The sequence below is a fragment of the Colobus angolensis genome, unplaced genomic scaffold (genome assembly GCF_000951035.1).
Source record: "Colobus angolensis palliatus isolate OR3802 unplaced genomic scaffold, Cang.pa_1.0 Scaffold53, whole genome shotgun sequence".
NCBI classification, from domain to species: Eukaryota; Metazoa; Chordata; class Mammalia; order Primates; family Cercopithecidae; genus Colobus; species Colobus angolensis.
Genome location: NW_012118821.1, coordinates 2,019,876 through 2,030,177, shown reverse-complemented (window position 1 = coordinate 2,030,177; position 10,302 = coordinate 2,019,876). Strand labels below are relative to the sequence as shown.

General features: G+C 46.4%; 1 protein-coding gene across 2 annotated transcripts in view; it reads left to right on the top strand.

The window, feature by feature from the left end:
* GREB1 (growth regulation by estrogen in breast cancer 1) overlaps positions 1-10,302 on the top strand; it is a 114,203-nt gene that overhangs the window by 5,837 nt on the left and 98,064 nt on the right. The window contains exon 1 of one of the 2 annotated variants that reach the window (XM_011960886.1): positions 3,611-3,781. The exons of the other annotated variant lie outside the window; for it this stretch is intronic. The gene's annotated coding sequence lies outside the window, so the exon portion shown is untranslated. Of the gene's footprint in view, positions 1-3,610; positions 3,782-10,302 lie in introns of those variants that run through there. 2 annotated transcript variants of the gene reach the window in all.

Here is a 10,302-nt window from a genome sequence, read left to right as displayed (position 1 = left end):
CCATGCTAGAGTGCAGTGGTGTGATCACAGCTCACTGCAGCCTCTGCCTTCTGGGCTGAAACAATCCTCCTACCTCAGCCTCCTAAGTAGCCAGTACTTCAGGTGTGCACCACCACACCCAGTTAATTTTTATTTTTTTGTAGAAGTGTGGTCTCATTATGCTGCCCAGGCTGGTTTCCCACTCCTGGGCTCAAGCAGTCCTCCCACCTCGGCCTACCACAGCGCTGGGATTACAGGTATGAACCATTGTGCCCAGCCAATAGCTACTGTTTTCTTGAAGATTTCTGTAGTGGTAGAAATGGTTTAAATGAGAGAAGTGTAAGAATGTGCATCCTGGGACTCTCCAGGGAGTTTTTCCATGGTATTCCATGGTATTCACAGCAGAGTTATTTGAAGGGACACGTGCTTGCTTATGTGCCTTAGGTCCGCACTACCTGTAATCCTTCGGAGGCAAGCCAGGCTGCCAGCTGACTGTCTTCCACTGCAAAGCCTGTGTTCTTCTCCTGACCCTTTGTTCTCTGCACAGCGTACTGTGGCTCCACTCCAAGTACACAAACTTCCATGTAGTTTAAAAAGAATCAGTTTAACTGCTGGTGGTTAGACAGATTGGTATGTACCTGTGTGGAGAGCACTGTGACCCAGCAAAACACTTCAGGGCTAAGAAGACACGAAACGGTGGCATTTGCCATCTGACCCGGCAGGCACTGGGCAGATGAAGCTCCAGTTGGAAGGGCTACTGCTGATTTTTTTTTTTTTTTTTTTTTTTTGGTTGTTGTTGTAGCTCTGGGAGCAGATACCAGCTCTGAAACCTTTTCCCTGGCTGGCTTGGCTGCCTCTCCCTGCCGAGCAGGGTCCAGGGAGCCGTGGTGTCAGGCAGACCCGAGCCTGGCTCTGCACAGCAGGGCATTACACACCCCACGCATCCTCCTCCATCCCCAGGCGCAGATCAAAGGCACAGGCCAGGAGGCAGGAGGCCCTGCACACTTTCCACCTCTGCTGGGCTTAGCCTGCTCTTGGCTGGTTGGTCTGTGGAGTGCCTGAAATGACCAGCTTTTTGTAAGGTACGGTTTATTTGACTTTGCAAGCGAGCACCTGCTTTTGGGGATTGGAGAGGTTTGTGTTGACTTGTTACGAAGACAGCTCTGGCCTGTGTTCGGCAGAATAATGGCAAAGCATGGGCCTCTAATAAGGTGCAGGGGAGCAGTAAACTGAGGCAAGTCCACTGAGTGAACGGGTGTCCTTATTTTTATTGTTTGAAATGATATCCAAAGGGGTTGCAGATAATTAGTTTGTGTTTTTATGAATGAGATTCGAAACACTTCTTGGGCCCTGCCTGGTTGGTTCTAGAGAGAAGGTTTTCCGTGGTTTCTGCTTCCCTGGCTTTATTCTGAAGGTCCTTCTCTTCCATTCAGTTCTTACTGCAACTGGAGGGGACATAGCTGATAGCTTTGTAGTTCCATTTGAGAGCACTTAAAGATGTTCTTCAAAGAAACACTCTCTGACATTCTGTGCACAGATGTCAGAGCAGCTCGGGGCTGAGCTGTGGCTGTGGGTCAGGCAGTCTGAGTTGGAGAGACAAACAGATTAGACACCAGTCGCCTCTCAGCCCAGCTTTTCTCCATTCAGTAACACCTGTGGAGTTTACGAGTTCCTCTAGGGAAAATCGGAGAAATCTACATGAGAATGATGCCTTGTTTCCTGCTAGGAGGGCCGGCAAAGACTTTATAGGAGACCATCCTGCGGTCTCAATGCATTTATTGCCGTGTCGTATATTGGGGGCTGACTATGACCACATTACTGGAGCACCCCATTCACCCCATTCCCATCCTTCCTTGGCTGTTGAAAATGAGACAGGTTGAGGGCGCAGTCCTGAGAGTGTTGCTTTTTTCTAGTCTTGTGTTCTCAAACTTTGGACACACCAGAAGTAAGTCACCATGCTTGTGCGTTGGCTGGGGAATCCTTCCAGTTAGAATGTGGTTGTAGGGAAGTTGGAAGAGGAGGGAGCATGGGTCAGTGGTTTCTGGAATTTGGGGTGTTCTGGTGAGATTTGGGTGGGGTCATGTCCCTGTGGCTGGCCAGGGTAGTGGCCCTGAAGGGCCAGGTTGGCAGGGCTTCTAGGAGAGGGCCATCTCCCAGAAGGAGATGGAACCCCAGGTTGGAGGGTACGCGGTGTGTTTTGGATGTGATTCAGAATGGAGGCAGCAAGGCAGAAAGGGAAGGGAAAGGGAGGCCGGGCAGGAAGTCAGGGTTGGGGTTTTGCTCTTGTAGACTTGACTCTAGACCATGACCCTTCCTTCTCTGCCACGGATCCTTCTGGAGGAAAGGGTATCACACCGCTTGAGGCTTTGTGCACAGGCGGGCTCTGTGGGCATCTGTGAATGAGTGGATGGCAAGCGAGGGGAGGCCATGGGGATCAGAACACTTGGTATCCTGACCTTGCAGCTCTCTCCTCAGACCCCCATGCCTACTCTTCTCCATGACAGTGACACCACCACTGCCTCTGACTCTTTCCAAAGCCTGAGGTCAGCTAGACTCCTCGTGCTGCTCATCCTGCACAGATGCAGTCTTTAGTTCTCTTTGAGTCTTGGTCTATTGCAGTGTCCTCCTAGACGCCTTCCTTAGGAAGCTGTAGGAATCTCTCAAACACAGCCTCATCAGCCCTGCTTAACTCCTTTGGTGACTTGACATGGTTAATTTCAAACACCTTAGCAGGGCTTAGGCTGAATGGGCCCCTCGTTGCCCTCCTACCCCCTGTCCCTGCATACACCTCATGCTGGAAGGACCTGTGTTGCCCAGGCACACAATAGGTGTCTCACCCTTGGGTCAAGCCGATGCCTTGTATACCTTCGCCCCTCCTTTTCAGACAGCAAACCTGTACTCAACTTTGTCGACTGAGCCTTCCATGAGGCCCGCCAAGACTGACCTGATAGAATTTTCCATTCCCTTCTCTGTTTCCCTCCAGGCCTTCTTGCCTGCATCTCTTCTATTTTGCAGTACACTGCTGACCTGCAGTTCCTGTGTTTCTGTGAGGTCCTTCAGGGCAGGAACTGTGTCTAGTTCAGTTTCACCCGTCGCTCTAAGTGGTAATGAAATATTTCTGCCAAGGATCCAATTTAGATTATGTAAGCATTTACCTTTGTTTAAGGCAAAATCATGATTCTGGAAGAGGAAAGTTCTTTGCTTCTCACAGGGTAGGCATAGAACAGGCCAGAAGCTGTCCATGTGTGGCTTGGGACGGACCTGGCTATCTGTACTTGAGCCCTGAAACCCTGAAGGCCCGCAGCTGCATCTGCTCTTGGAGCCTGGGGTGGCCTGGGTGGTGGTCAAGCAGGATTCTGCAGCGTGGGATCATCGGCAGAGTCAACGCCATTCCCTTTCAGATCCACTCTCCTGTAAGAAACTGTTCTGAGCTCTGAGGGGAACAAGGAGAAGAGGGGTATTGGGTGAGCTTCCTTGCTGCATTTAGCAACTCAGTCCCTGGCGGAGGTGTAGACACTGATACGCTCCCTGTGGCCTCAGGGAGAACAAACCCAGAGCCCAGTGAAGGTGCAGTATGAGCAAAGTGCTGGGGCAGGGGGAGGGCAGAAGAGGGAGCAGCTGATTTTGGCTTAAGTGTAAACTGAAGAGAGAACAGACACGGGGCGGCCCGGGGCGGCCGAGCAGCAGTGTGTTCATGAAGAAGGAATCAAAGCGCACATCTTGTACTTTGATGCCCATAGGAAGGGCTCTCTTCTGGCCCCTCTGGCTTTGTTTGGAGCAGAAAACAACAAAGTAAGTTCAGGTAACACCTGGGGCAGTGGGAATTAGTTAATTAGTTTTCTGGAATTCTAACAGCGGTGGCATCCCAGGGGCCTAAATTAAAGCCTCAGATGTGTTTATTTGGTACACTTGGGGCTTTAAATGCTAATCCAAATGCTTTCAGACAGGACCTCAGTCTGTTTCTTTCTCTCTGTAACCTTAAGCATGTGGTCTTCCTTTTCCTCTTCTACTCTCCTTTTTAGGGGGTGTTTTCTGGGGACCTGCAGTGTCCCGGGCACCATGGGAAGTAAAGAGGTGACTGGAATAGTCTCTGCTGTCAAAGCCCTTCAAGTTTAGTTGGGAAGCTAGCAGAAGGGGGGATAAGCGACTAAATGATATAATATCTACTCAGAGAGGCACGTTTCAATAGGTGTACTCCTAAGGAAGCCAGAAGTTTAATTAATTCCATTGGAGAAACTGTTCTGTGAGAGTGAATAAAATTAAGATTAAGACTTAAAATTAAGTCTCTGGTTAACATCTAGAAATTAGAATTATGGGCAGTTAATTCCAATTTTAGAGAGGAAACTGGGACTTATTAACATCTAGTTTATGCCAACTCCCCTACATATTAATTTAGTCCTCACTACAGCTGTGTAAGGTGGTTCTTAGTATCTCCATTTTATGAAAGAGGAAATGGAGGTTCAGAGAGGTTAGGTAACTTGCCCACGGTCACACAGCTTGAAAGCAGCATAACCATGAATCAGGCCCCTGGTGGTCTTATTGAAAAGTGCATGCTTTTACCACTATAGCAGACAGATTATGAACACTTTGCAAAGCCCAAGTTTGAGAATAATTTTTGATGTTGGTGAAGTCCAATGATAATGAGAAGTCTATTATCTCCTAACTTGAAGGGACCTGTAAGGCCCTCTCTGTGATTCCTGCTGGTTTTGATCTAACTGGATGTTGCGACTGGGAACCCAAGAGCACTGTGTTCTCAGCACATTGTGGGCCTTGGTGGCCATATATGTGTGCAGGGGGTTGAACCCCTGATGTGTGCTGCTGGGTGGTGTGAAGAAATGGGTACTGATGCCTGTCTGAATGGACTGGGGAGTGGGCAGTACAGGGAAGTTGTGGCTTTATTTTTCTTAGCAAAATGACTAGTGTGCAGCACCCAGGAGCACCTAGAGCCAAGTGTTATCTAAGGAAGTGAGTCCCAGCCCATTTTGGGACTCAGCGCTGTTGTTGACAGATGGAGGTTTCATTTAGACAGAGGTGCCTCATTGCATGATTGGTAAAAGGTGGAGTGAAGGGACCTCAGAGAGGAGTAGGGAAATCATTCGGATCCCAATTTTAGTTGGATGCTTAACCCTTCTAGTCTGAGAGCTATTTATTTATTTATTTATTTATTTATTTTTATTTATTTATTTATTTATTTTGAGACAGAGTCTTGCTCAAGTTGCCCGGGCTGGAGTGCGGTGGCGTGATCTCCGCTCACTGCAAGCTCTGCCTCCTGGGTTCATGCCATTTTCCTGCCTCAGTCTTCCGAGTAGCTGGGACTACAGGTGCCCACCACCATGCCCGGCTAATTTTTGGTATTTTTAGTAGAGTCGGGGTTTCACTGTGCTAGCCAGGATGGTCTTGATCTCTTGACCTCGTGATCTGCCTGCCTTGGCCTCCCAAAGTGTTGGGATTACAGGCGTGAGCCACCGCGCCCGGCCGAGCCTTTTAAAAGAAATCCACTTTTTACCTGTGGGCAAACCTTTGGATGTTCTATTCTAAGCAGGGAAGAGGAGGGGAGGGGTCACTCTAAGGAGAGGCCAGGGCAAGAATGTTTTCCTCGGAATGGGCTCCTGCTCTCATCCCCAGGGAAGGGCCCTCAGTGCTGAGGGTGCAGGTGGAGGAGCGAACACTGGCCGCCCGTCTGTCCCGCGCCTGTCTGCCTGCTCACCTCTATGCAGGGGACGGGTCTGCAGGTCACATTCTTACAATGCTCTCGGTTTTTTGTTTGTTTGTTTGTTTTTTAATTGAGACAAAGTCTCACTCTGTCGCCCAGGCTGGAGTGCAGTGGCGCATTCTCAGCTCACTGCAACCTCCGCCTCCCGGGGTCAAGCGATTCTTGTGCCTCAGCCTCCAGAGTAGTGAGGATTACAGGCGCCTGCTACCACGCCCGGCTAACTTGTATTTTTAGTAGAGACAGGGTTTCACCATGTTGGCCAGGCTGATTTCGAACTGACCTCAGGTGATCCACTCGCCTCCTCCTCCCAAAGTGCCGGGATTACAGGTGGGAGCCACCGCGCCCGGCCTGCTCTCAGGTTTCTTTGTCTGGCTAGAAATGTTTCTTTTTAGATGAGGCTACAAAATATGTCCCAGGCTGGAGGGCAATGGCACGATCTCCGCTCACTGCAACCTTCGCCTCCCAGGTTCAAGCGATTCTCCTGCCCCAGCCTCAGAGTAGCTGGGATTACAGGCGCCCGCCACCTCGCCTGGCTAATTTTTGTACTTTTAGCAGAGATGGGGTTGCATCTTGTTGGCCAGGCTGGTCTCGAATCTCCTGACTAAGGTGATCCACCTGCATCAGCCTCCCAAAGTGCTGGGATTACAGGCGTGAGCCACCATACCCAGCCAATCAGCAACTTTCTATGGCAGCTCCCCTTTTGGCAAAGCACCATGATGAGAGAACCCAAGGCAATCCTTTTCCTAACCCAAAGTTTTGAGCATGACTGGACAAGTGAACACCATTTTTAAAAAGCAACTTAAAAAAATGCATCCTTTTCTGAAAGAAAAGGGATTAATCTTTCCAATGAATCTTTGCTTTCAGTAAAGCATACTAAGGGCCATCATTGGACATTCTAAAATTGTTCCAAATGTGTGACCTTGGACAAGTCACCTGGCCTCAATTTCCTAGTGTGTAAAATGAGAACCACGTTACCTTAGTTTTAGGACTGTGATGAAGTAAAGTTACAAATGGAAAGCAAGAAAAATCTCTGCACAAAGTAGTCCTGACAGCAGCTATTGATTATTACTTAAAATGTTTGGGGTTTGTGTTGCTAAAGAAAATAACAAAGATGGCCAGGCGCAGTGGTTCACACCTATAATCCCAGCACTTTTGGAGGCCGAGGCGGGCAGATCACCTGAGGTCGGGAGTTCAAGACCAGTCTGACCAACATGGAGAAACCCCGTCTCTAGTGAAAATACAAAATTAGCCGGGCATGGTGGCGCATGCCTGTAGTCCCAGCTACTCGGGAGACTGAGGCAGGAGAATCGCTTGAACCCGGGAGGTGGAGGTTGCGGTGAGCCAATATCACGCCACTGCACTCTAGCCTGGGTGACAGAGTAAGATCCCATCTCAAAAAAAAAAAAAAAAAGGAACAAAGATGTGAAGACAAAGAATGCTTTTACATCCCATGCCCCCTCCCTTCATCTGCAAAACCAAGACAATAATACTTTTGTCATTGAGCTGTTGGAAGAAAATTTCCTGGCACATAGTATATAGGAAAGAAATACTGGTTTTCTTATTCTTCCATTCATACTCTCTCTTTCAGTAAATAAATACACACATATATATGTATACAACATATGTCCTTACTGATTTATAAGAACATGGACCACATGTTTTTATATGCTTATATGTGGTTTATGTATGCATGAACCACAGTATATATTATTTGCATTATAAAATATATACATACATAGTTGAAGTGAATAGATAAATTAGCTATAAACTGAAGTTTTGATATTTTTTATGTGCTCACTTGGGATACATGTTGTAACATACAAGCTCTGTAATAGGGACCTTACAAGCTTTCTCATATGGTTCTGGGAGAATAGGTAGAACCTGCTCTCGAAATAATTGCAGGACTTTCTTGGCTCCCAGCATGATGAAAACCCTGCTCTGCTCAGGAGCGCGTCTCACTTTTTGTGTGAATGCAGGCCTAGTCTCTTTAGGTCGAGTCTCTAGTGCTGTCCTTTAGAACTTTAGAGGAATGCCTTAACTTTCTGTAAAATCAGGAAATGTCTTGTCACTACTAGAAAAGGCACCAGAAAGTAATGATAATACAGATTTATAACTCTGAAAATGAGGATGTCTGAGAATTTTACATTCTGCTAGTTTAAACTTTTTTTTTTTTTTTTTTTGAGATGGCGTCTCACCCTGGTGCCCAGACTGGAATGCAATTTTGCAATCTCAGCTCACTGCAATCTCCGCCTCCTGGGCTCAAGTGGTTCTTCTGCCTCAGCCTCCCGAGTAGCTGGGATTACAGGTGTGCCACCACGCCCAGCTATGTTTTGTATTTTTAGTACAGATGGGGTTTCACCATGTTGGCCAGGGCGATGTCGAATTCCTGACCTCAAGTGATCTGCCTGCCTCAGCCTCCCAGAGGGCTGGGATTACAGGTGTGAGCAACTGTGCTCAGCTGTGCCAGTTTAAATTTCTTAACACTACTTTTTCTGGAAGAGATTCTTTGGAGATGGGCTTTTAATTCCAGACCAGGCACTAGCTGTGTGTCTTTAGACAGGTCCAACCTTTCCAAACCTTACTTTCTTAGTTTCTTTATATGGGATAAAAGTAGGGAGAGAAGTATCTAGAAGACAGGGTTGTTGGCAGGATGAAATTAGATAATTCTTTGCAGGTGTCCTTCCTCTGCTATCGGTCTGCAGTCTACCATGAGCTTCAGCTGCTCTTCTACTGAGCTTCCTTATAATGCCTGTCATTCTCTTCTTGCCGGCCTTTCATTTATTTTTAAAATGTAACCATCCTTTTTTCAAAAAATATAAATATGCACACAGTCTAAAAAGTTAAATCATAAGCTTTAAAATGAAAAATGAAAATGAAAAACCTATTTCTACCCCAATTCCTGCTTCCTAGAGACAACCATTTTTAAATCGACAAAATTTAAAACCATTTTTAAATTCTTCCCTTTTTTTCTTCTTCACTGGAATTACCTCTTTATTCCCAAGTAACAGCTGGTGTTGCCATTTATTGTTTGTGTCTAGGCCATCTTTTCATTCTTACTGTGGAATATGAGAATTTAGCTTTCTTATACCTCTTTCCTTCTACTCCAAGAACACACTGTTAGCCAGGTGCAGTGGCTCACTCCTGTAATCCAAGTGCTTTGGGAGGCCGAGGTGGTAGAATTGCTTGAGCTTAGAAGTTTGACACCAGCCTGGGCAACCTAGCAAGACCTCTGTCCTTACCAAAAAAAGTTATCTGGGCATGGTATCATGTTTCTATAGTCCTAGCTACTCAGGAGGCTGAAGCGCGAGGATTGCCTGAGCCCAGGAGTTGAGGCTACAGTGAGCTCTGACTGCACCACTGCACTACAGCTGGGCAACACAGCAAGACCCTGTCTCAAAAGAAAACCAAAAAAAACCCACCACACATTCTCACATGCACATAGCCAGATGTGTGCACACATGTGCATAGACCCAAACATGTGCACACACATGCACAGCTAGACACGTGCACACATGTGCATAGACCCAAACATATGTGCACACACATGCACAGCCAGACACATGTGCACATACCCAAACACATATGCACACACATGCACACACCCACATACATACACACACACACGCCTTTCCCTTTTCTGATTCTTCCAAAATAGTTACATCAAAACTTTGTTTGAATCAGCACTCACCATAGACTTACAGTGTGCATAACTAAAATTTCAGTCATTGTACATCTTATTCTTCCTATACCTGTCAATAATACATCCCCATATTCTGATAGAACTTGTAAACTCCTTTCAGTATCATTGAACACATCAGATAATTAAATCTGTTACCCCGTTTTCTTCTTGGAGACCTCCTTCCTGGAGCCTTCTGTCCCTGCTCCAGTGTGGATCGTTTGGCTGTTCTCATCACCACCTTGTGAGTTCCCTCTCCTTCTCTCCTCTGTTGGATCCCCCATCCTGGCCCCCTGGCTTCACAATTGTTCATTTACACCACTCCCCAGTAGTTTCTTGAGAAAGGGAACTTGGGAGATAAATTGTTTGGAGATTTTGCATTTCAGAAAATGGTTTCACTCTACTCTCACTTTGATTGTTATTTTGGTTGAGTGTTCTAGGTAGGAAATAATTCTCCCACAAAATTTTCCGGGCATTATTTCATTATTTCCTAGTGTCTAGCATTGCTTTGGAGAAATCCAAAGTCTTCCTGATTATTTTAAGCCCTTGAATGTGACCTGTTGTTTCTTCACCTCTTTATCTCCAGGGTTCTAAAATTTCATGGATGTGCCTCCATGTGTATCCTTTTCATTTGTTGTGCTGGGCTCTTGATGAGTCCTTTAAATCTGGAAATCTGTGGTTTTCAGCTCTGAAAAATATTCTTCGGGAATATCATTTTCTCCTTTTTCTTTTCTTATTCTTCTAGAACTCCTTCTGGGCTTCATGGATTGATCTTCCAGTTGTCTTTTTTCCCCCACGAACCCCCAAAGAGTTTATTTTCTAATAGAATAAAGATATTTAAAGGAAACATTAAAATGTTTTCTCTTTGTGGGTATTCACTGTCTGATTAGTCCTTTCCTAGGTAACATCTCAGTTGTCCTACTTTAAGACGAAA